The sequence below is a fragment of the Calliphora vicina genome, chromosome 5, assembly GCF_958450345.1.
Source record: "Calliphora vicina chromosome 5, idCalVici1.1, whole genome shotgun sequence".
NCBI lineage: Eukaryota > Metazoa > Arthropoda > Insecta > Diptera > Calliphoridae > Calliphora > Calliphora vicina.
In genome coordinates, this window is record NC_088784.1 from 14,280,670 (window position 1) to 14,307,782 (window position 27,113).

The 27,113-nt window shown below is 26.6% G+C and overlaps 2 protein-coding genes across 2 annotated transcripts in view; one reads left to right on the forward strand and one right to left on the reverse strand.

Moving 5' to 3' along the window:
- Positions 1 to 15,894, reverse strand: part of LOC135960450 (3'-5' exonuclease Snipper-like) — a 106,850-nt gene extending 90,956 nt beyond the window's left edge. Inside the window, exon 1 of the mRNA XM_065511743.1 lies at positions 15,889 to 15,894. The gene's annotated coding sequence lies outside the window, so the exon portion shown is untranslated. The remainder of the gene's footprint in view (positions 1 to 15,888) is intronic.
- The window catches only part of LOC135960448 (uncharacterized), a 249,771-nt gene that overhangs the window by 5,732 nt on the left and 216,926 nt on the right, over positions 1 to 27,113 (forward strand). The gene's annotated exons all lie outside the window — the stretch shown is intronic.

Consider the following 27,113-nt stretch of genomic DNA (forward strand, 5'->3'; position numbering starts at 1 on the left):
GTCGTGAGTTAGTTTATCAGAGACGCTATTCGAATAAACATCAACTGTGTGCCTTAAAGTGTACTGTATTTTTCAAGTGAATTCGTGTACCTTATAAAGTGTGTCTGTATTTCTGCGAATTTATAAACGTGTATAAAAAACACTGAGTGACTATTTAATTCTGTTGTTGTACATTTTAAATAAATCAAGAGTTGTTACAATTTTCAAACTACTAAACGGCTTTTATTTGCAATCAAAAGTATCCTGTTTATTTAAAGGAAATAAACCAACGTTTTGAAAAGGTTAAAACGTAACAAATAGAAATTAAAGATTCATTGTCATTTTTTTCTACGTAAATTCCTCTCGGTGTATCACAGCCTTACATGCAAAAAGTGTTGCATATACTTGGGCGTTCTTAGTAAATTGTTTTATATTTATCACATGTGATTTTAGTCTGTCACGTCATATGTATTTGTTTATTTGAGACTAAAATAAATAATTTACTAATCTTAAGCAGGCATAAAATATTCTTTTGGTTATTTTATAGCCTTATTTTTATTTTGAAGCTACCTTGCCATTCCTGTCTATTTACTGCATCCATTTTTATGAGTTTCTTTTAATTTAGCTTGTGTATAAATATGTAACAATATTGTATTTAGCAACTCATCAAATTTCAATTAATTTCTGCCACAGTTTTTCGCAAAAAAGCCGTAAAGAAAACTTAGTTTTCTTTTCTTTAACAACACAATGTTAAATGAAAGAAAGAAAAAACTGCGTTATGTTAAGAGAGTGTAAGAGAAGAACTTTTTATTTTTCTTTGCTATTACTTTGTGCCAATTAAATAAGTTTTCTTTGGCTTTACTTCGGCTGCTGCTGCAAGTAAATGAGTTCAACTATAGTTGTAGTTTATATGATACGACTGTAGTTTTGAAGGAAGGGCCCTCTACTTAAGGATAAAAAAATGTCTAGATCGCTAGCCTTATTCATAGCTCGCGAATTTATCGCGATTATTTTATGAGTAGTATTTTATTGATTGATTTTGGTTCTACTTTCGGTTTAAATGAAATTATCCCTGGCCTTGCTTTAATATATGGCATTTGTAATTTATATAATAAGGACTTGGCAACACTAGGGTGTTGCTCATCTTATCTATGTAACACACAGCCCCTGCTCACTCGCACAATATAAACTTTTCTCAACTCTTGCTTGTCTTATAACGGTATTTAAGAACTGATGAAAGAACTAAAAGAAAAACAGAAATTAACTAAGAAAACTCATTTACATAAAAACCCCCAGTAGTTCTCAAAATGACAATAAACCACCTCTCTCTCACAAGATAGAGAGAGAGCTCTCTTTCTTGAGGACTAATGGAATTATTGATTCAGCTTGTGATTTAAAAGGGGAGGAGGGCGATTTAAATTGACATATTGTAGGACAACCACTACTAAACACATCACCTGTAGCTACACAAGTAACTAGTCCCTTATTAGTCCCCATAACTATATTGTACGACAGCCACTACTAGTTACATTACCAGTAGCTATTTAAGTAACTAATCCGTCTTTAGTTCCCAGAACTAGGGGGCAACTTTCAAAAGCAAACACAAGTCTGTATTTATACAACTTTTCTTCTGGATTTTTATAGTAAATTAATAAAGTAAAGAGGGCAGAGGAAAAAAACGTATAAATCTACATACAACAATATTATTATATAGTAATTAATTAACTATCTTTTCATTAACTTTTTTTTCAGCAACAACAAAAGTAACTATAAGTATTTTGTTGGTGGAAATTATGTTTGAATAACATTATTTAAGGATGTTAGTTAAAAAGAAACTGCTTAAACAGAGATCTAATCAAATGGCAAAGAAGTTAGAAAACTGTTAAAAGAAAATTATGATATTCTTTAAAATAGATTTAAAGTTTTTCAAAAAGTCAGGGAAAGGACAAATTACATGTGTCCTTGGATGTTTTCTGAGCCTGAATAGGCCAAAGGATTTTGGAAAAAATTTTTTATTAACAGAACCATGATTAAACAAGAAGTTTAAATGAAAATTCAGTCTCTATAGGAAAAAAATATAAAAAAAATATTTAAGCCTTTAAATATGCTTTAGATTTTAGGTTTAGTAAATTGTCATAGCCTGAAGTCATATTTAAAAGCTCTTATGTAAACATTTTTCCATATTTTCAATTATAAAACATGTCCAGCCTAAAGCTATGCTACATTCTAATACATATAAATCAAGCATTAATGAAAAAATCTTGAAAAATGTTTAAATTAAAAAGAAAAAAATGCAAACAGAATTTGCAGGTGTTAAAAAAACCTTGACACACAATTTAAATGATTCATAAATTAATTTAATTAAAGAAAAAAATAACTCTATCTATAAAACAAAGCTAATTTCAGTTACTTTTCAAATATAAACAAAAACTAGCCTACTTTTAGGAGTTAAATAGCTAATAATTTTAAAATCACGCTATTTTATTCTCTAATTCTTCATTAGTTTTCCATTAACCATTGCGGTTTTGCTCTATTATAATTTAAATAACTAATAATTACTAATCTCTATTTAAAACACTAATGAAATCTCAACACAATGTTTACAAAATAAACAAAAACCTAAAAATACACAATTTTCACGTTCTATTATCACATATATATCATTTTGTGGCAAAACAACAAAAAAAACCGTATTTATTATTTGATTTAATTTATTTATGTATTTTTCACATGTAAAAAAAATATCATATGACCAACAACAATTATATAATTTATTTTAATTTTATTCATTGTTAAGTATTAATTTTAAACTAATTAAATTAGTTATTTGCATAAAAGGCTGTGGATAACAAAAAAATAAATTATATATAATGATACAAAAAACTGTTTTTTTCCATAATGTAATTACAAAAATTTACACACTATTGGTTAAAGTATAAAAAATACATTTATACAAAAATAAAATAAGAATTTAAATTTAAAAATAATTGAGTAAATGTTAGTTTTTGTTAAACATTTATACAAAATAAATACATATGTATTTGTAGCAAAATACTCCTCTAAATAGGCATTACATTTAAAACTTTAACTAAAATATTGCATATTTTTGGGGGTGGTTAAAATAAATATATAAATAACCAAATATTAGCTAACATATTAAATCAATGATATTTAATTAAAAATTTACCAAAACTATATCAAATATAAAGTGGGTACAGTAGGGTGGCCCTTAATAAACGAAAGTTGGATTTTGGCCATTCTCACCCCCCCAGTTTGGTGAACATTAGTAAAAAAATCATCCTGAAAAAATTTTAGGTAAATCGGTTGGGGTTAAGACGTGCCGCAAGCCCTCTGAAGTTTTGAGATGCATTTATAAGGGGAAAAATGCATTTTTTTCAGTTTTTGTAAAAATTTTGCCATTAAAAAAATACTTTTGAATTGAATTGAAATGAGTATGTAATTGTCGTTCTAATGAGACATAAAACACAGAAATTGGTCAAAAACTGTTAAAGTTATTAAAAATTCGCCAGGCAACTAGAATAAGAAATGTAGGAACAAAATTAACATATTTTAATAAATATTAAAATAATAGCTCATTTTTACTTAAAATATATCCATATTTACTTGTATATGAGTTATTATCTTCGTAGGATACCGTGATCAAAAAAATAAAAATTTTTTAACGGCAGTTTCAAAACTCCTTTTTCAAATTTTTAAAAATTTTGTTAAACAAATTTCAGAATTTTCTAATCATCCCATTGGGATTTATTAAAAATAAAATAGGGAATAAAAATGTGAAAAAATTATGAAAATATCTCTTATAGTTTTTCTGTACCTGCGATTTAAACTTTGAAATTTTCGAGAAAAACTAATTTTTTGGCCATATTTTGGCGAATGAGCCGAATTTCCTTACTGTTATTAATTTTAAGTAAAAGCTGTTCAGAATATTATAGTTCAGGTAATTTTAAATATAGTCTGAAAGTTTTCCTAAAATCGGAAAACGCTAACCCTTAAATCGTGAAGGTCAAAGGTCAAATTTTTCAATATTTGGAATTTCTAATGGAAAGATAGCGAAATGTTGTATATTTTTGGGCGGATTTTGATGAAACTTAAAAAAAATATAACATAACTGTACCCGGTACAGTGGTAGACTAGTTGTTGGAGAGGTATCGGGTTGGGGGCTATGGGTTCGATACCTACCTTAAGCTCTGATCTCATTCAGTACAACAGGCTGAATGGAAGGGATTGGTCTTCGTCTCTTTAAAGTATAAAAAGTATAAAAAGTATTAAAGTATAAAAAGTATAAAAAGTATAAAAAGTATAAAAAGTATTAAAAGTATGAAATGTATAAAAAGTGTAAAAGTATGAAAAGTATTAAAAATATAAAATGTATAAAAGTACAAAAAGTATAAAAAGTATAAAAAGTATGAAAAGTAGAAAAAGTATAAAAAATAGAAAAAGTATAAAAAGTAGAAAAGAATAAATAGTAGAAAAGTGTAAGGTATAAAAGTATAAAGTATAAAAAGTACAAAAAGTATTAAAGTATGAAAAGTATGAAAAATAGAAAAAGTAGGAAAAATAGAAAACTATGAAAAGTAGAAAAGACTAAAAGTAGAAGAGTATAAAGTATAAAAAGTACAACAAGTATAAAAAGTATTAAAGTATGAAAAGTATAAAAAGTATGACAAGTATAAAAGTATCAAAAGTATAGAAAGTAGAAAAAATTAATAAAGTATGAAATGTATAAAAAGTATAAAAGTATAAAGGTATAAAAGTATAAAAATATAAAAAGTATAGAATGTATAAAAGTACAAAAAGTATAAGAAGTATTAAAGTATGAAAAATAGAAAAATTATAAAAAGTAGAAAAGTATAAAAGAATAAAAAGTAGAAAAGTATGAGGTATAAAAGTATAAAAAGTATTAATGTATAAAAAGTATTAAAATATAAAAAGTGTAAAAAGTCTAAAAAGTATAGAAAGTATAAAAGTTTGAAAAGTATAAAAAGTTTGAAAAGTATAAAAATTTAAAAAAAGTATAAAAAACATATAAAGTATGAAAAGCATAAAAAGCATAGAAAGTATAAAAGAATAAAAGTATAAAAGTATAAAAGTATAAAAGTATAAAGTATAAAAGTATAAAAGTATAAAAGTATAAAAGTATAAAAGTATAAAAGTATAAAAGTATAAAAGTATAAAAGTATAAAAGTATAAAAGTATAAAAGTATAAAAGTATAAAAGTATAAAAGTATAAAAGTATAAAAGTATAAAAGTATAAAAGTATAAAAGTATAAAAGTATAAAAGTATAAAAGTATAAAAGTATAAAAGTATAAAAGTATAAAAGTATAAAAGTATAAAAGTATAAAAGTATAAAAGTATAAAAGTATAAAAGTGTAAAAGTATAAAAGTATAAAAGTATAAAAGTATAAAAGTATAAAAGTATAAAAGTATAAAAGTATAAAAGTATAAAAGTATAAAAGTATAAAAGTATAAAAGTATAAAAGTATAAAAGTATAAAAGTATAAAAGTATAAAAGTATAAAAGTATAAAAGTATAAAAGTATAAAAGTATAAAAGTATAAAAGTATAAAAGTATAAAAGTATAAAATGTATAAAAATTTAAAAAAAGTATAAAAAACATATAAAGTAGGAAAAGCATAAAAAGTATAATAGTATAAAAGTATAAAAAGTAAAAAATGTATCAAAGGTATAAAAAGTTTAAAAGTTATAAAAAGTGTTGTTCATTTTCGCCAAGTATCAACAGTATAAAGTGTCAAAACACTATGAATTACGACTACATATAATTACAATTTGTCTTTAAATTATGATTATATACAACATATTTTCAACGTTTTGCTATTCTCCCCATTATATATTGCATAGTTTTAGGCTTTTTACTCCAAATTAAATTGCTTAACCAATAACGACACATTTTTAAAACATATTTTGTTTTTCTGCTGTTGCACACTTTTCCTGTTCCTCAAAACCTCATAAACCAAAATGCATCAAAATGAAAAAACTTTTGCCATTCGGCCATAGTGTTTCTCCAAGAAATAAACATGAAATAAAGTTTTTTAGCAACAGCCATACTAACACTCATTCCTGACAGACTGGTTTCGTTGTAGATTTTCGTGATTTTTTTTTGTCTTTTGTTTATTTTCGCCACTGTATGCGGTTGCATATTATTTTGAGAAATGGTAGAGTAATAAATAAATTAATTTGGCTAGTTGTTGCCAAGAAAATTTCGACCATTTTTACAACCACAAATACCGCTGTAACCAAAGAACATTGGTTAGAAACACTCCGAGTAGTATTCAACACCATGGACAATTTACAACAGCAGAAAAAAAAAACTGATGCCAAGCAAAATAAGGAAAATGGAAAAACTTTTTTTTGCTACTTTTTTTACTTCTTCTTTTTATGGGGAAAAGTAATTTTATGTTTTTTTCCAACTATGTATTTTTTTTTTAAAAGAAAACGAAATGGTAATGATGACTGTAACAATTTCTTGAACTTTTACGCCCGAAAAGAATTTTTACTTTACTATTTTTTTGTTGCATGTTTTTTTGCGTCTGCCGAAAACTTTAGCAAACTTTAATTGTTTTTTCCAGGATTCTTTTGAAATGAACTATTTGAAAGTTATATTTACAGTTTATAACTAACTACTATGGCTAATATTTATGCAAATGAAATGCAAAAAATAGGGGATATAAAAGAAATACAATAATATTTTACAGTTGTAAATCTTTTGTTGAAATTACAAAAGTTAAACGCGTCTAAACATATAGCTATAACTTGTAAGTATAAATTTGTGTAGTTTCAATTTTGTGGAAAAAGAAAAGGAATAAAAAGGTTTAGTTATAAAAGGCTGACAAAGATGTTTTGAAATCTTAACAAATTTAGCTTCAACATAAAAGTATAGAATAATTCCCAAATCATTACAAATCTGTCTATAGCAGTGGTCGGCACAAAGAGAACAACCTATGTTCAGAAAAGTGTTCATTACCGAATCTAAATTTTGTTTTTTTTATACTGGTGTATAAACAAACAAATCATTGCCTAAAAAATTCATTATTTTCAAACCCAAAATATTAATTAAGTTTTAGCAAATTTGCCGATATGTTCTCTATTTTAAATACATAACAAATTCTGTTGGCTCATTAAGGTTTTTCCAAATAGCATGTATTTATTTTTAATCTAAAACCATAATTATATTTGTTTTTTTTTTGTTTATCTTTCCCAAATAATTTCATAAAAATTATCCTTTGATTTATTTTAACAGGCTAATACTAAATCAATACATGTGTATGTTTGTCGACACAAACATTGTATAACATTAATTAAAAACCTCAATAAATAATTTGTAGCTAAAATAATAATAAACATTTTCCAATTATATTTAAACACACATTCATACAAAGTGAACTTAATATAGACTAATTTTAAATAGAAAAAAACTAAACCAAAAATTAAACATATAAATCCGCTAATAATTTCAACACATTTATTTGGGATTTTTATTGCAACAAATAAATGTGGTATATTCAGCTGTGCCGCATCTTTTATACTCTTCACCAAAGAGAAATAATGAAAACAATTTTTGATTAAAACAAGTAAGAGAGCTATGCACCTTTCACCAAATTATAAAAAATAAAATAAAAATTTTAAATATTTTTATGTAAACAAAACTTAATAATTTTTTTTTTTAAATTTATTTGTAAAAAAAATCAAAATGTTTTTTTTTATTTTTTAAAAAAAAATTATTAAAATTTTTTTTTTTTTGATGAGAAAAATTCGAATTAATTGACTTAGTAATCCAGATACATATGGTTCAAAAATTGAGGTTGTCCTAGTTTTTTTTCCTTATATCTCAGCCATTTGTGGGCTTATTTTCTATATCGGATATATTGAAGTATGAATCATGTATGTAAGTTTTTTAAGGACTAAGGAAAGTTGATTTCAACATACAGACAGGTCCAATATATACATATGTACTTTGTGAGGTCGCAAATGAAAATTGTAGATGAAAGTAACATCTACAATTTTACATACATATACATATACCCTTCACCAAATTATAATTTAAAATAAAAATTTTAAATATTTTTCGGCAAACAAAATAAAAAAAAATTTTTGCTTTTATCTTCAAAATTTTTTTTTCAAAATTTCTTTTTAATTTTTTTTCAATTTATTAGTGAAATTTTTTTAAAAATTTTTGGAAAAAAAAAATCGATTTAAAAAATATTTTTCCCTATTTTGACCCATTGTAGGTCAGACTTACTTGTCTATATTAATGACTTAGTAGTCCAGATGAAAAACAAAAAATTGGTTAAAAATCGAGGTTGTCCTGATTTTTTATACTTTATACTTTTCATATTTTTTATACTTTTCATACTTTTATACTTTTATACTTTTATTCTTTCATACTTTTATACTTTTATACTTTTATAATTTTATACTTTTATACTTTTATACTTTTATACTTTTATACTTTTATACTTTTATACTTTTATACTTTTATACTTTTATACTTTTATACTTTTATACTTTTATACTTTTATACTTTTATACTTTTATACTTTTATACTTTTATACTTTTATACTTTTATACTTTTATACTTTTATACTTTTATACTTTTATACTTTTATACTTTTATACTTTTATACTTTTATACTTTTATACTTTTATACTTTTATACTTTTATACTTTTATACTTTTATACTTTTATACTTTTATACTTTTATACTTTTATACTTTTATACTTTTATACTTTTATACTTTTATACTTTTATACTTTTATACTTTTATACTTTTATACTTTTATACTTTTATACTTTTATACTTTTATACTTTTATACTTTTATACTTTTATACTTTTATACTTTTATACTTTTATACTTTTATACTTTTATACTTTTATACTTTTATACTTTTATACTTTTATACTTTTATACTTTTATACTTTTATACTTTTATACTTTTATACTTTTATACTTTTATACTTTTATACTTTTATACTTTTATACTTTTATACTTTTATACTTTTATACTTTTATACTTTTATACTTTTATACTTTTATACTTTTATACTTTTATACTTTTATACTTTTATACTTTTATACTTTTATACTTTTATACTTTTATACTTTTATACTTTTATACTTTTATACTTTTATACTTTTATACTTTTATACTTTTATACTTTTATACTTTTATACTTTTATACTTTTATACTTTTATACTTTTATACTTTTATACTTTTATACTTTTATACTTTTATACTTTTATACTTTTATACTTTTATACTTTTATACTTTTATACTTTTATACTTTTATACTTTTATACTTTTATACTTTTATACTTTTATACTTTTATACTTTTATACTTTTATACTTTTATACTTTTATACTTTTATACTTTTATACTTTTATACTTTTATACTTTTATACTTTTATACTTTTATACTTTTATACTTTTATACTTTTATACTTTTATACTTTTATACTTTTATACTTTTATACTTTTATACTTTTATACTTTTATACTTTTATACTTTTATACTTTTATACTTTTATACTTTTATACTTTTATACTTTTATACTTTTATACTTTTATACTTTTATACTTTTATACTTTTATACTTTTATACTTTTATACTTTTATACTTTTATACTTTTATACTTTTATACTTTTATGCTTTTATACTTTTTATACTTTTTATACTTTTTATACTTTTATAATTTTATAATTTTTATACTTTTATAAATTTTATACTTTTTATTATTTTTATACTTTATTGAACGAAAAATGCCAGAGTCTTTATATCGGGAATCGAACCCGTAACCCCTGTCTCATAGATTAGTTCATTATCAATTACTGTACCAGGTTATCCACTTATTTGTTTATATAAAATATATTGAAAATGATTGCCTAATTTTAGGCTCAACACTAATAAAACTTGTTTAATTAATTAAAAAGTTTAGAAAGGAAATGTCAGTTTTTTGCAAGGAATTGTAGTATTAAGGGGAAGAGTAATAATTACTAAATTAGTTGGCTAGGGATTTTGAGAATATTTTTAGGAAATATTTGAAAAGTACTAGATTACTTGGTGATCAATCAAAAATGTTGCATAATTTTAGGCAAGGTTTTTTAAAAGTTAAATATTTATTAAGATTTTTTTTTAATTCATTCTTTAATAATTTGTTGAGCCTTTAAGTAGGCTATAATTTAAGTTTTTTTTGTATCATTTTACATGAAAAATTCCTTTGTACAGTTTTAAACTTTATAGACTTTAAGTATTGTTTTTGTTTAGTTGTTTTTACAATATTTTTCTCGAAAAGTTTATTTTTGTAACTTAGCTCCCCCTGAAAGTATGCTTGTCTTATTTTTGTTACTTGTTTTCTTTATAGATGTTATAGAAAACCTACTTGTTTTGTTACAAAATAAACTTCAAGATCTTGGTTGGTGTTTTATTTTTTTTCCTCTTATTCTACAAACTTAGTATTATAATCTAAATAAAACAACAATTTTTATTTACGACAATCTTGGCAAAAGTTATTTCAGCAAAGTTTGTAGTATTTTTTTTAATGCGGTGTATGTTTTCCCCCACAAATATTTGGCAAAAATAAATATATTTTGCAAAAGGCTGGCAAAAGAATAATGTCTATATCTTACTTTAGGTTTTTTTTTTTTGTATTTTCATATTTAGTAGAGAAACAAATGGAGTATTCCCCTGGGCGAAATGAAAGCAAAAGTTGTAGAAAAGCTGGCAAAAAATGAAGAAAGTTGTGTATGATTATTTTTGTAAACAAAATAAAAAATTGTTTGCGAAAAAATCTAACATTTACGTGACTTAAATTTCACTTAACTGTTGTTAGTTTAAAGGTTTGAAAGTAGCTGGGGTTAAGGGGCCTTCGATTTTTTTATAATAAACATTACAATTGAAATGTAATTTATTTGTATCAACATTTAGCATAAAGTATAAAGTTTCACTTGAGTGGCAAAAAGAAAAATTAGAAGACAATAAAAAGAAACTGAAAAGAAAACATAAATATTAACAGTTGGGAGACATAAACAAACAGAAAGAGTTTAAAAATATTGCCTACATTAAGGCATAAATTGCAGACAAGACGAAACCAGTTGGAGGCTAAACACCATTTTTACATTGAAGCCTATTCTCACACACACACGAACTTACACATTCACAACAACAACAAATAAAAACACAACAACAATCTAAGCTTTAGAATAAACCAGGTTGGAATTATTTTACATTTAAGACTTTTGATTTTTTTTCGAGGTAGTCTCACAATTTGCTCTATAACTTTCTTTGTGCTCAACCGATTTGGCTCAATTTCAATACCAAACTGCCTAAGACTTTAATTCACTAGCTGCCTGAATCTCATTAATTTGAGTCTTCTAGTTCAGACATAAGCATGATTTACACTAACAAACAGAAGGTGATATGTAAATCGACTTAATAAGATAAAATGCATATAACTTGGCTAGTTTTTATTCGATCTTTATGTATTATATCTGCTTAGAAAGGTAATTAAATGCATAAAATATGGTTTATTTCAAAAATTTTTAAAAAATTATTGTAATGGCAAAATTTTTAGAAAATTTCTCAAAAAAATTTAAAACTTTTTCCGAAACGGTATGTCATTACACGATTTTCTTGCAATTATGCCTCAATTAGTGTTAAATAAAACAAAAACAAATTCAGTTTTGAAAGACGGCCCTAATTAAGAAATTTTGTATATAAAATTACAAATATTTAGAGTCAGAAATTTCAAAAGTATTGAAGGTTTATGAGATTCCTTTAGCAGTTTTATACAAGTATTTGAGAGGCCGCTCACTAGTCCTTATTCTACCTAAGTAATTGTGCAATTGACTGTAAAACACCTTAGCTCTCACTACATAAAATTTAATTAAGTTAACTTCAAACGTTCACGAGCGATTCAATTATTTCCAAAATAAAATGTTGCTAAACCACTAAGCTTCATATTCGATGGCTTTATTATATTTTCTTTCAAATATATTGACAGATTAATGAAATACTCATTATTTAGAGAACTAGAACAGAGAATATCATAATACAATTTCCTAATAATTCATTAGCAAAATTTAGTACTGAAATATACTCATTTGTAAAGCATACTTTTAGGAGTTGGCAAAACAATAAAAACAGTTGATATAATAATTCACACCTAGGAACGATTTATATGTTACATTGTTCCTGTTTTTTTTCTTGTCTGTATATTGTCAACTTTTGTTGTTTTTTTCCCCCTGTCTTAAATATGTTTTTCATCATCATCATCTCAACATTAGGAGGAGTACAGGCAGACGAAATGAAAAGTTTGCTAGAACAACAGCAGCGTGAAAAAAAAATTAATTTCAAAGTCACAACTCAAATAGCACTGACAGTTTTGACTTGCCTTGACATGACATGTGTTTCCCCTAAAGAAATCAACAAGAAACAATTTTTAAAGGTACTCACTCACTCACTAGATTCAGAAATATAAATTAAAGAAACATATTAAAGTCTCGCCTTGGTTGGCCCAAACTGAATTTATGCTGTTGTAGAAGAAATTAATGAAATATTAGAAGGGAAAGAGGAGGGTAGAGCAACGAAGAATAAGGAAACTTATGAAAGCAATCAATTATTGTCAAGGATTTTTGGGTTTATTTTTAGTATTTGAATTTAGTTTTGGCAAGATGGTTTTATTAAAGTACTATAAATAGATGCAGATGTTAAAAATACCAAAAGAACATGAAGGTTTACATAAACTTAAGCTTTTGGAGAAATCGCTGCATTCCATCTAAAATAAAGACCAGTTCCAATGCTTTAATTCTGACTAGAGTCTTGAGCCTTGATTGAAGCTAAAATTTGAGTTTAAAAAGACCCATGATTCAAGCTAAATTTTGACTCTAAAAAGACCCACGATTGAAGCTAAAATTTGACTTCAAAAAGAGCCACGATTGCAGCTAAAATTTTAGTTTAAAAAGAGCCACGATTGCAGCTAAAATCAGACTTTACAAAGACCCACGATTGAAGCTAAAATTCGACTTCAAAAAGACCCACGATTGTAGCTAAAATTTTAGTTTAAAAAGAGCCACGATTGAATCTAAAATTAGAGTTTAAAAAGAGCCACGATTGAAGCTAAAATTTTAGTTTAAAAAGACCCACGATTTCAGCTAAAATTTTAGTTTAAAAAGAGCCACCATTTGAAGCTAAAATTAGAGTTTAAAAAGACCCACGATTGCAGCTAATATTTTAGTTTCAAAAGACCCACGATTGAAGCTAAAATTTTACATTAAAAAGAGCCACGATTGTGGCTAAAATTAGAGTTTAAAAAGACCCACGATTGTGGCAAAAATTTGACTTCAAAAAGACCCACGATTGTAGCTAAAATTTTAGTTTAAAAAGAGCCACGATTGAATCTAAAATTTTATTTTGAAAAGAGACACGATTGTAGCTAAAATTAGAGTTTAAAAAGACCCACGATTGCAGCTAAAATTTTAGTTTAAAAAGAGCCATTGAAGCTAAAATTTGACATTAAAATGACTCACGATTGAAGCTAAAATTTGACATTAAAAATACCCACGATTGAAGCCAAAATTTGACTTTAAAAAGACCCACGATTGAAGCTAATATTTTACATTAAAAAGACCCACGATGGAAGCTAAAATTTGACATTAAAAAGACCCACGATTGAAGCTAAAATTTTACTTTAAAAGGACCCACGATTGAAGCTATAATTTGACATTAAAAAGAGCCATGATTGAAGCTAAAATTTGACATTAAAAAGACCCACGATTGAAGCTAAAATTTTACATTAAAACGACCCATGATTGAAGCTAAAATTTGACATTAAAACGACCCATGATTGAAGCTAAAATTAGACATTAAAACAACTCATGATTGAAGCTAAAATTTTACATTAAAAAGACCCACAATTGAAGCTTAAATTTGACATTAAAAGGACCCATGATTGAAGCTAAAATTTGACATTAAAAAGACCCACGATTGAAGCTAAAATTTGACATTAAAACGACCCATGATTGAAGCTAAAATTTGACATTAAAAAGACCCACGATACAAGCCAAAATTTGACTTTAAAAAGACCCACGATTGAAGCTAAAATTTGACATTAAAAAGACCCACGATTGAAGCTAAAATTTGACATTAAAAAGACCCACGATTGAAGCTAAAATTTTACATTAAAACGACCCATGATTGAAGCTAAAATTTGACATTAAAACGACCCATGATTGAAGCTAAAACTAGACATTAAAAAGACCCACGATTGAAGCTAAAATTAGACATTAAAAAGACCCACGATTGAAGCTAAAATTTGACATTAAAAAGACCCACGATTGAAGTTAAAATTTTGCATTAAAACGACCCATGATTGAAGCTAAAATTTGACATTAAAACGACCCATGATTGAAGCTAAAATTAGACATTAAAAACACTCATGATTGAAGCTAAAATTTGGCATTAAAAAGACTCACGATTGAAGCTAAAATTTTACTTTAAAAAGACCTACGATTGAAGCTAAAATTTGACATTAAAAAGACTCACGATTGAAGCTAAAATTTGACATTAAAAAGACCTACGAGTGAAGCTAAAATTTGACATTAAAAAGAGCCACGATTAAAGCTAAAATTTTACTTTAAAAGGACCCACGATAGGAGCTAAAATTTGACATTAAAAAGACCCACAATTGAAGCTAAAAGTTTACATTAAAACGACCCATGATTGAAGCTAAAATTTGACATTAAAAAGACTCACGATTGAAGCTAAAATTTTACTTTAAAAAGAGCCACGATTAAAGCTAAAATTTTACATTAAAAGGACCCACGATTGAAGCTAAAATTTGACATTAAAATGACCCACGATTGAAGCTAAAATTTGACATTAAAAAGACCCACGATTGAAGCTAAAATTTTACATTAAAAAGACCCACGATTGAAGCTTAAATTTGGCATTAAAAGGACGATTGAAGCTAAAATTTTACATTAAAAAGACCCACGATTGAAGCTTAAATTTGACATTAAAAGGGCGATTGAAGCTAAAATTTTACATTAAAAGGACCCACGATTGAAGCTTAAATTTGACATTAAAAAGACCCACGATTGAAGCTTAAATTTGACATTAAAAGGACCCACGATTGAAGCTAAAATTTGACATTAAAAAGACCCACGATTGAAGCTAAAATTTTACATTAAAAATACCCACGATTGAAGCTAAAATTTTAGTTTAAAAAGACTCACTATTGAAGCTAATATTTGACTTTGGAAAAAATTACAATTGAAGCTAAAATTAGCCTAAAAAAGACCGACTATAATTGTTCAAATCTTATCAAATTTAATATCAAAATGTTTATCACTTGTCTAGCTTTTAGGCTTCCAACAAACATTTAGTTATCTAGTTAATGGTTTAAATTTTAAATACTAGCATCCTTTATCCAGTGATTTAATCAAAACTATTAAATTTTATTGCTCTGTTGCTTGAGCAAAACAATTAATGTTTGCTTTTTAAGGCCCGCCTAATGCTATGCTATACAAAATGTTAGTTACTCCTGCTTGAGTAAAACGTATAAAATTTTAAGTTTTATTAGTTAAATTATATGCTGGGGCTAATAAAAATGCGTAATAAATGTTTTTAATGAGCGGAAACTGAAGTAGAAATGCTTTAAATTTTAATTAAAATAGAATCAATGGTTAATTAAGTAATAAAATGAAGTAAATAGAGCTGGCTGGTGTAACGAACGATTTAATAAAAAACAAGATTTTATCAAAGAAATGAAAATGTCTTAATTTAAGAACATTATTTTTTTAGAAGATTTTCTTGCATATTATTATTATTACAATAAATTAATTTCTCTTGCTAAAATATCTTCAGTTCTGTTTTTGTTATGTTACATTTTGATGCTGGTATTTGCTTTTGATTACCTCCCTTAAAATAGGCTTTAATTTATCGACACCTAACATTTGTTTTTTTTATAATAAAAATTCTTTACATTTTCTCCACATTTTCCTGTTTAATTCTTGATATATTATATATTTTTTTTTGGATTCCGAAATGTATTCTTTTACTTTAGCTCAAAAACTAATCATCTTAATTACTAACAATTTGTTGTCTTCAAAAACAACTTGTAATTAATTAATCTTTTCGGAGAAAAACATAAAACTAGAAAGCAACCAATGTGTATGAGTTAATTTTGTAGAAATTTCCCTCTCTTTTTAATTATCTTGATTTATGGCAGAAATTAAGTAATAGTAGAAAATAATAAGAATATCCCTTTAAAACTCCTAAGAGTAGGCAACATTTGTGAGCATATTTGGCATAGTTAGTTAGATAAGCAAGATTTATGTATTTTTGAAAAGATAAATGGAATGAAAATGTAAGGCTAAGAAAGATTTTTGGGAAAACAGACAGGTTCTGAAAATTTTAATTAATATAAAATATGAATTGAAGCACGAATTAAAGCATTAAATTTGTTTACCCCCTAATATAGGCAATAGTTTACTAGATATGTTTAGTTTTGTTTTACTTTCCCCCTAAAAACAGTCAATGTTTTATTTCAGCTTATTTTCTGGCAACATTTTAAATAGGAATTATTTAAATTTAAACAACTATTTACTATTCTATTCATGCTCTATATATTTTAAAAAGCAAGTAATTTTTCCTCCCCCCCTTAATTTCGCCTTAAACTCATTACAATCAATATTCAACATTTCATGTCAACTAACATTAATTTCTTTAACATGTTTCCTCTACCCTCACTATCTTGCCACAAATTTCTGCTCACTCTAATGATAAGAATACAGCCAAGGAAATGAAACCCCAAAATCTCACACCTCCAAAAAAAGCAGAAAAATAGTTATCACAGTCTAATGAAACGTGAGCAAAAGTACAGAGATATAGAAAGGATCGGCGAAAAAAAATTTATAAGACTACATCTTATTCACTACTCATAAATTCAAGATGCGTAGCGAAAAAAAAACATATAAATATGCGAGAATATGGAAGGTACATGTTAGAAGTTAATGTACGTTAAAAATATCGAGGTGGCTGGAGAAATGAAATATAACACCACAAGTTAACCAACAGCCAGTTTGCAGTTGAGTAGTGTGGGAGTACCATAACATCCTTAACGTCCTTGAGCACGAACACATTTCGCACTTAAAGCTAAAACGGTATTCCATCTTACATACATTTATAGCAAAAGCATAAGGTTTTGCCGGGCCAAAAGTGTTATGGCTGAGTTAAAGTACAACACAGCATAAAAAAAGTGCTTGAATTCCAGAAACATGCTCGTTAAGATACTCTTACTAGCAACATACTTAGCAAAAGGAGTCATCTTAAGTGGTGGCTTCAGTGTAGGGGGTAGAGGTTGTATAAAAATCATAAATAGTTATAGGAACTTTTGAGAAAAAATTAAAGTTTGAGCAGAAATAAAGTTAAATTTAAATGATAAAGTAATAATAAATATAAAATTAAGCTACAATTGCAGTTCATTTTTAACTAAAATTTTAGCTTCTATCATGTGTCTTTTTGAACTAAAATTTTAGCTTCAATCGTGGGTCTTTTTAAACTCAAATTTTAGCTTCAATCGTTGTTCTTTTTAATGACAAATTTTAGCTTCTATCATGTATCTTTTTGAACTCAAATTTTAGCTTCAATCGCGGGTCTTTTTAAAGTGAAATTTTAGCTTCAATGGTGGGTCTTTTTAAAGTCAAATTTTAGCTTCAATCGTGGGTCTTTTTAATGACACATTTTAGCTTCAATCGTGGGTCTTTTAAACTAAAATTTTAGCTTCAATCATGGGTCTTTTTAACTAAAATTTTAGCTTCAATTGTGGATCCTATAAAACTCAAATTCAAGCTTCAATTGTGGATCCTCTAAAACTCAAATTTAAGCTTCAATTGTGGATCCTATAAAACTCAAATTCAAGCTTCAATCTTGGGTATTTTTAAACTAAATCGTGGGTCTTTTTATAGTAAATTTTTAGCTTCAATTGTGGGTCTTTTAAAACTAAAATTTTAGCTTCAATCGTGGGTCTTTTTAAACTCAAATTATAGCTTCAATCATGGGTATTTTTAAACTCAAATTTTAGCTTCAATCGTTGGTCTTTTTCATGTCAAATTTTAGATTAAATCGTGGGTCTTTTTAAACTTAAATTTTAGCTTCAATCGTCGGCCTTTTTAAACTCAAATTTTAGCTTCATTCGTGGTCTTTTTAATGTCAAATTTAAGCTTCAATAGTGGGTCTTTTAAAACCCAAATTTTAGCTTCAGTCGTGGGTCTTTTAAAACCCAAATTTTAGCTTCAATCATGGGTTTTAAAACTCAAATTTTAGCTTCAATCGTGGGTCTTTTTAAACTCAAATTTTAGCTTCAATCATGGGTCTTTTTAATGACAAATTTTAGCTTCAATCGTGGGTATTTTTAGTGTCAAATTTTAGCTTCAATCGTGGTCTTTTTAATGTCAAATTTTAGCTTCAATCGAGGGTCTTTTAAAACTAAAATTTTAGCTTCAATCGTGGGTCTTTTTAAACTCAAATTTTAGCTCAATCATGGGTCTTTTTAAACTCAAATTTTAGCTTCAATCGTTGGTCTTTTTAATGTCAAATTTTAGCTTCAATCGTGGGTCTTTTAAAACCCAAATTTTAGCTTCAATCGTGGGTCTTTTAAAACCCAAATTTTAGATTCAATCGTGGGTCTTTTAAAACTAAAATTTTAGCTTCAATCGTGGGTCTTTTTAATGTCCAATTTTACCTTCAATCGTGGGTCTTTTAAAACTCAAATTTTAGCTTCAATCATGGTTCTTTTTAAACTCAAATTTTAGCTTCAATCGTTGGACTTTTAAAACCCAAATTTTAGCTTCAGTCGTGGGGTTTTTAAACTCAAATTTTAGCTTCAATCGTGGGTCTTTTTAATGACAAATTTTAGCTTCAATCGTGGGTCTTTTTAATGACAAATTTTAGCTTCAATCGAGGTTCTTTTTAAACTCAAATTTTAGCTTCAATCGAGGGTCTTTTTAAACTCAAATTTTAGCTTCAATCGAGGGTCTTTTTAAACTCAAATTTTAGCTTCAATCATGGGTCTTTTAAACTCAAATTTTAGCTTCAATCATGGGTCTTTTTAAACTCAAATTTTAGCTTCAATCGTGGTTATTTTTCATGACAAATTTTAGCTTCAATCAAGTCTTTTTAAACTCAAATTTTAGCTTCAATCATGGGCCTTTTTAAAGTCATATTTTAACTTTAATCGTGGCTATTTAAACTTTCATTTTATTTAGTCTTTAATGAAGCATACATTTATTTCAAAATCCATAAAACTGTTCAGTTTCTCTTTTATTTTAAATTTATTTTTTATCTGTTGCCTACCACCAGGCGGTTTTTAAATGAACACAAGTATGAACTAGTTCTGGTTAGTATTTTTTCATTTAGAATAAATATGTCGAACACGATTTCTTAGTACAGTTAAAGGTATTTGTATAACAAAACAAAATTGTACAACAATTGCACAAAACAACTATGTTTTGGTAACATATGTATTTTTAGTTCTAACGCACACAACTATGCTATAGCAGAAAAAAAACAAATTGTAACAGATTTTGTAGCCTATATTAAGGCTATAAAATTGTATTGAAAATAAATGTTGTGGCCTAGTTAAAATATTGTTTAGATTTTAAAAATTGTTGTCTATATTTTTAAAGAGTTTTTGTTATTTATTTATTTTGTTTTTTTTTTGTTTGTTTGGCTTGTCAATTATTTGTAAGAGTTGTATTATTATTATTGTTATTATGCTTACTTAGGTTTATATTGCTACATATTTTTCCATTTGGTATTTTATGGCTCACATTGTGTGGCAGGGAATACTAAGAAAATGTATTAAAACTGAGCAAAAATAGCACGAGCAAATATATGAAATGACATTCATGCACGTAACAACGTGCGTGTCTTACAATACTTTGTTGTATTTGTTTATTTAGATACACAACATGCCAGGATTCTTTCCATACAAAAAATAGGATAGAAAGAAAAAGGACACATTAATACTACTTGCATGCAAACTGTATTGTACTCATTCTTATGCTAGTCTTCTGCCACAGCTTACAGTTCTCTACATGTACTACATTTGCATGATTCGGATGTATTAAAAATAAACATAATTCTTGGTAAAGCATAAAAAGAAAATAAATATATTTATATTTATATAAATTCCTCACACATTTTATATCCTTCTTGCAAGTCTTTTGGTTATTAAAAAAGTTTTGCTAAAAATTCCAGCAATTTATAATTCCTTAAGTTTAGTTTAAGCTGGGCAGAGAATTTAATTTAGTAGAGAAACTTAAATTGAAATGATTTAGAAATGGAACATATGTGTTTCGTAAGCCACAAGAGATTACACCATTTGGCCCCTAAAGATATGCAATTGAATTAAATTGCATAGTTTTAGGGGCCTATTTTGTATTCTATATAAAACTGCCGATAGAAGATAGTTTTCTGTAGAAAGCTTTCTTTAGAAGACAGTTTTCTATAGAAAACTTTCTTTAGAAGACAGTTTACTATAGAAAACTTTCTTTAGAAGACAGTTTTCTATAGAAAACTTTCTTTAGAAGAGAGTTTTATATAGAAAACTTTCTTTAGAAGACAATTTTTGAAATGATTTAGATATGGAACATATGTGTTTCGTAAGCCACAAGAGATTACACCATTTGGCCCCTAAAGATATGCAATTGAATTAAATTGCATAGTTTTAGGGGCCTATTTTGTATTCTATATAAAACTGCCGATAGAAGATAGTTTTCTATAGAAAACTTTCTTTAGAAGACAGTTTTCTATAGAAAACTGTCTTCTAAAGTTTTCTATAGAAAACTGTCTTAAGAAGACAATTTTCTATACAAAACTGTCTTAAGAAGACAATTTTCTATACAAAACTGTCTTAAGAAGACAATTTTCTATAGAAAACTGTCTTAAGAAGACAATTTTCTATAGAAAACTGTTTTAAGAAGACAATTTTCTATAGAAAATCATCTGTCTTAAGAAGACAATTTTCTATAGAAAACTGTTTTAAGAAGACAATTTTCTATAGAAAACTGTTTTAAGAAGACAATTTTCTATAGAAAACTGTTTTAAGAAGACAATTTTCTATAGAAAACTGTTTTAAGAAGACAATTTTCTATAGAAAACTGTTTTAAGAAGACAATTTTCTATAGAAAACTGTTTTAAGAAGACAATTTTCTATAGAAAACTGTTTTAAGAAGACAATTTTCTATAGAAAATCATCTGTCTTTAGAAGACAATTTTCTATAGAAAACTGTCTTAAGCAGACAATTTTCTATAGAAAACTGTCTTAAGCAGACAATTTTCTATAGAAAACTGTCTTAAGCAGACAATTTTCTATAGAAAATCTGTCTTAAGCAGACAATTTTCTATAGAAAATCTGTCTTAAGCAGACAATTTTCTATAGAAAATCTGTCTTAAGCAGACAATTTTCTATAGAAAATCTGTCTTAAGCAGACAATTTTCTATAGAAAATCTGTCTTAAGCAGACAATTTTCTATAGAAAATCTGTCTTAAGCAGACAATTTTCTATAGAAAATCTGTCTTAAGCAGACAATTTTCTATAGAAAATCTGTCTTAAGCAGACAATTTTCTATAGAAAACTGTCTTAAGCAGACAATTTTCTATAGACAATTTTCAATATTTACACCATTTGGCCCCTAAAGATATGCAGTAGGTTTTAATTGCATATTTTTAGGGGCCAATTTTCTTTTATATACTAAACTGTCGATAGATGTCTATAGAAGAAAATTTTCTATGGAAAAGTGTCTTAAGAAGACAATTTTGTATAGAAAACTGTCTTAAGAATGCAATTGATTGATTTCCCATTGGAGGGTATTTGTAACTTAAGGTAAATTTGTTCGATGAAATTCAGTATAACTCAAAGCTTTCCTTTGTGATCCTCATACCTTGATTCCTTCTCTCAATTTATTGCTTCACCAGCTGATGAGTTTTCTCTTCATCTTCCTTAGTCCTTCATCCTGCTATATCCTAAAAATTTTAATCCGCAAAGTAGCTGAAAAACGAATTTCATTTCATTTTTTTTTACACAATGTTGTTCATTTTTCACCTGTTTTTGCATAAAATATACATACAGCAACAAGGAAAATACATATTTTTAAAGAAAAACATGTTGGCAAGAAAAAAAAAACAAGATGAAATACTTGTAATTCTGTTCGTATAAGAAAAACCTTCAATTGTGTTTTAGATGAACATGATGAGAAGAAGTGAAAAAAAGTAAAGAAAAAAAACACAAGATTTATTTCAGTATTAAATACAACACATTTAACAAAACACCTTTATAATATATACACAGACTTATACATACTTCCTTTTTTATATAAAGAAATATATAAAATGTTTTTTTTTTGTTTTTTTTTGTATCCTTCTTGTTGTTGTTTATTATTGTTGCTTTAAGGACTGAGTGTGTGTGTGAAAGTGTTTGTATTTGATGTGTGAAAAGAAAGTGATTTAGTATAATCATTACACTTGAAAAAAATACCATGTATAGGTATTTAATCAAGAAGTGTTTAATGTACATACATATGTATATAAAACCAGCAGCTAAAAGTATGCTTTAGTTTTTATTTATTTGTTTTCGTTAGAAATTGTCTTGTCAGGACGTTTTCTCTATAGAAAATTTGTCTTGTCAGGACAGTTTTCTCTATAGAAAATTTGTCTTGTCAGGACAGTTTTCTCTATAGAAAATTTGTCTTGTCTGGACAGTGTTTTCTATAGAAAATTTGTCTTGTCTGGACAGTGTTTTCTATAGAAAATTTGTCTTGTCTGGACAGTTTTTTCTATAGAAAATTTGTCTTGTCCGGACAGTTTTTTCTATAGAAAATTTGTCTTGTCCGGACAGTTTTTTCTATAGAAAATTTGTCTTGTCCGGACAGTTTTTTCTATAGAAAATTTGTCTTGTCTGGCCGGTTTTTCTATAGAAAATTTGTCTTGTTTGGCCGTTTTTTCTATAGAAAATTTGTCTTGTCTGGCCGGTTTTTCTATAGAAAATTTTTCTTGTCCGGACAGTTTTTCAATAGAAAATTTGTCTTGTCCGGACAGTTTTTCTATAGAAAATTGTCTTGTCAGGACAGTTTTCTCTATAGAAAATTGTCTTGTCAGGACAGTTTTCTCTATAGAAAATTGTCTTGTCAGGACAGTTTTCTCTATAGAAAATTGTCTTGTCAGGACAGTTTTCTCTATAGAAAATTGTCTTGTCAGGACAGTTTTCTCTATAGAAAATTGTCTTGTCAGGACAGTTTTCTCTATAGAAAATTTGTCTTGTCAGGACAGTTTTCTCTATAGAAAATTTGTCTTGTCTGGACAGTTTTTTCTATAGAAAATTTGTCTTGTCTGGACAGTGTTTTCTATAGAAAATTTGTCTTGTCTGGACAGTGTTTTCTATAGAAAATTGTCTTGTACCTACATTTTTCTTTAAGTGTTTTTATTACACTTTGTTTTTTGTGCCTTATTTCCTGGGTTTTTTGATGAACGCTTGATTGCAGCTTTACAGCAATCAGAATTATATACAAAAAAATACACAAACAATTATATTACAACACAAACTTACATAAGAGTGAATGACACTCATACAAACAAAAATATACAACAATACTTACAAATACTAAGAAAAGCCTACAAATGTTCCAGCAGTTCTGGCTATGTGTCCCAAACTAGTGATCTGGTTAGAAATGTAGCTTTGTTAATCGATCCTACATAAATTACATAGACTCAACTCCATATTGCTAAGGTACACTTTGTGACAAGTTGGCACTGTATTAGACTACTCCTGGTGTTTAAAATAACTACTTTGTAAAGGGCAGTACAAAGAAAGATTAAGTGACTACATCATTGATTACCTGGAATATGTAAAGTAACTAATTGACTTAATTCTGCATTACAAACATCAGAAAGTATTAAATAAATTTAATTGACTACACCCTTGATTACTTACAGACATCAGAGTGATTATTGACTACACGCTAGATTACCTGGGATATGTAAAGTAACCAATTGACTTATCTCTGCATAATAAAAGGCACATAAGCGACAAATTGCCTAAAAATATATAAACTGAAGTCAGCCAAGTATTTGGACAGTTGGACATTATTAAAAATTACTGTCTGAAAAGGACACATTGACTTCTTTACTAGTCAATGTAGAACTGCTGGGGTCCATATTTGTATTCATTCAAGTATCATAAGTAAATTTGTGTATGTAAGCTGTAGTTGAAAATCTGTATTTATCCCAGTTTTATTTAGGTATTACAATTGTTTTATTTCATACAAAAAAAAAAACAAACAAACAAACAAAAAACAACTTTAAATGAAATTGTTAAAAATACTTACACCCACATACTATACCTACGCTTAAGTATTTATTTATTTGTATTTTCTAGCTTTACACAAACAAGCAAATATATTTATATTTATTGTACTTTACTAAATAACATTATTTGTTAAATTCCAGTTTTTAGTTTGTTTGGATTTTTACACACATATCCTGCCATTCTACCTAAGTACCTACCTACATTCATACAAAACACTTTACATTTTGTTACATTTAATATTACAAAATTTAGTTGCTTAGACAGACATTTTGTGTATTTACATAAATTTTAATTTCTAAACTACACACAAATTATATTTACAATTTACAAATACAAAATTTTCTAGTCATTGTTTTGGGCTTTTTTTGTTGTGTTTTCTAGGCATGACAAGGTAAGATTTATGGCTGTAATGACTAAAAAGTACTTTTTCTGCTTTATAAGAGTACTATTTGAATGAAGGCTTGTTTGGGTACTTTATATTACCAATTTTTCATTCTTGGTATAATTTGTTAGCTTAATTGGAAAATTTCGTGGTTTACAATGTTTTAAGTAGCATGGGGCCTAAATTATTCCCTGTTTAGTACCAATTACATTAATTATTAATTTAAATGGAAGTTTTGCTACATGTCAGATCTTTTTTAGTATAAATTGTTAGATGAATTTAAAAATGTCGTGGTTTGCCATGTTTTAAGGTTAATGGGGCCCAAATTTTTCCCTTTTTAGTACCAAGTACATTGATTATTAAACTAAATGGATGTTTTGCTCTATGCTATAGCTATGTTTTGAAAATATATTTTAACAACTTTATAATCTGTGCTTAACATAAAACTGTTAAGATCTTTTGGTACCAATTTTGTCCCTTTAGTACCAATAAGGCCAACTTCTCGCTGGTACTTTAATTTTGGTACCAAATCTTTAAACTATCGTGCTTTACCACGTTTGTGGTTTCATGGGTACCAAATTTGTACCAATTTTGTCCCTTCTTAGTACCAAGTTTTGGAACTTTAGTTTTCGTACCAAATTTGTCTTATTCAGTATAAATTGTTAGATGACTATAAAACTTTCTTGCTTTACCACGTTTGAGGTTTCATGGGTACCAAATTTGTGCCTTTTTAGTACCAGTTTTTTTCACACAATATAGGCATCTAACTAAATTGAAGTTTTGCTACTTTTTTAGCTACGTTTCACAAAAACTTTTTAAATACATTTACTAGACACTTAACCTTAATTTGTACCAGGATTTTGGTACCCTTTAGTACCAAAAAGGCCAAATTTACCATTTGGTACCAAATTTATCCCTTTATAAGACCTGCTTCTCGTTGATACTTTAGTTTTGGTACCAAATTTTTCTTATTCAGAATAATTTGTTAGATGACAATAAAACTTTCTTGCTTTACCACGTTTGAGGTTTCATGGGTACCAAATTTGTGCCTTTTTAGTACCAAGTTTTTTTCACACAATATAGGCATCTAACTAAATTGAAGTTTTGCTACTTTTTTACCTACGTTTCACAAACACTTTTTAAATACATGTACTAGACACTTAACCCTAATTTGTACAAGGATTTTGGTACCCTTTAGTACCAAAATGGCAAAATTTTAAATTTGGTACCAAATTTATCCCTTTATAAGGCCAGCTTCTCGTTGATACTTTAGATTTTGTACCAAATTTTTCTTATTCAGTAAAATCTGTTAGATAAAGATATAAATTTCTAGCTATATCACGTTCATGGTTTCATGGGTACCAAATGTGTCCCCTTTTAGTACCAAGTTTTTTTTTTAGTGGCAACTAAAAAATAAATTGAAGTTTTTCTACTTTTTTAGCTACATTTCACAAATACCTTTTAAATACATTTACTGGACACTTAACGTTAATTTATACAAGGATTTTGGGTACTTGTCCTTTTTAGTACCATGTTAAAAATGTCATTATTTATTACTGGTACCAAATTTCTCACTTTTCATATAAAGTTTTTTATTTTGAGTTGCAACTAATTATAAATTTTGCTTATTTTTGAGACTAATAGAACTTTTGTTTTATTGGGTACCAAATTTTTCCCATTTTAGTACCAAGTTTATTATTTCTGGAGTAAATTCATAAAATAAATTGTAGATTTGCTACATTCTAAAGCTATATTTTGCAAACATATTTTAAATAAATTAAATGGTTGCCTAAACTAGATTTGTAAAGGTCTTTTGGTACAAAATTTGTCCCTTTTAGTACCAAAATGGATAAAATTTCGTTTATGGTACCAACATTTTCCTATTTTGTATAATTTGACATATATTCTTAAAAATGTCATGATCTACCAAATTTTTAGATTCTTGGGTACCAAATTTTTCCTCTTTTGGTACCAAGTTTATTATTTCTAGATAAAATTCATGAAATAAATTGAAGTTTTGCTACATTTTACGGGTATGTTTATTTAATACATTTTAAATACATTTCTAAACGCTTAACCCAAAATTGTAAAGTCCTTTTGATACCAATTTCGTCCCTTTAGTACCAAAATGGTTACATTTTCTTAATTGAAAATATATTTTTCATAATTTCTATATTTAATGGGTAATATTGAGCTTAGTTTTGAGACTACTAAAGCTTTTGTTCCATGGGTAACAAATTTTTCCCTTTTTAGTACCAAGTTTAATATTTCTTCTTGAAATTCATAAACTAAATTGAAGTTTTGTTACATTTTAAAGCAATATTTTGCAAACATATTTTAAAT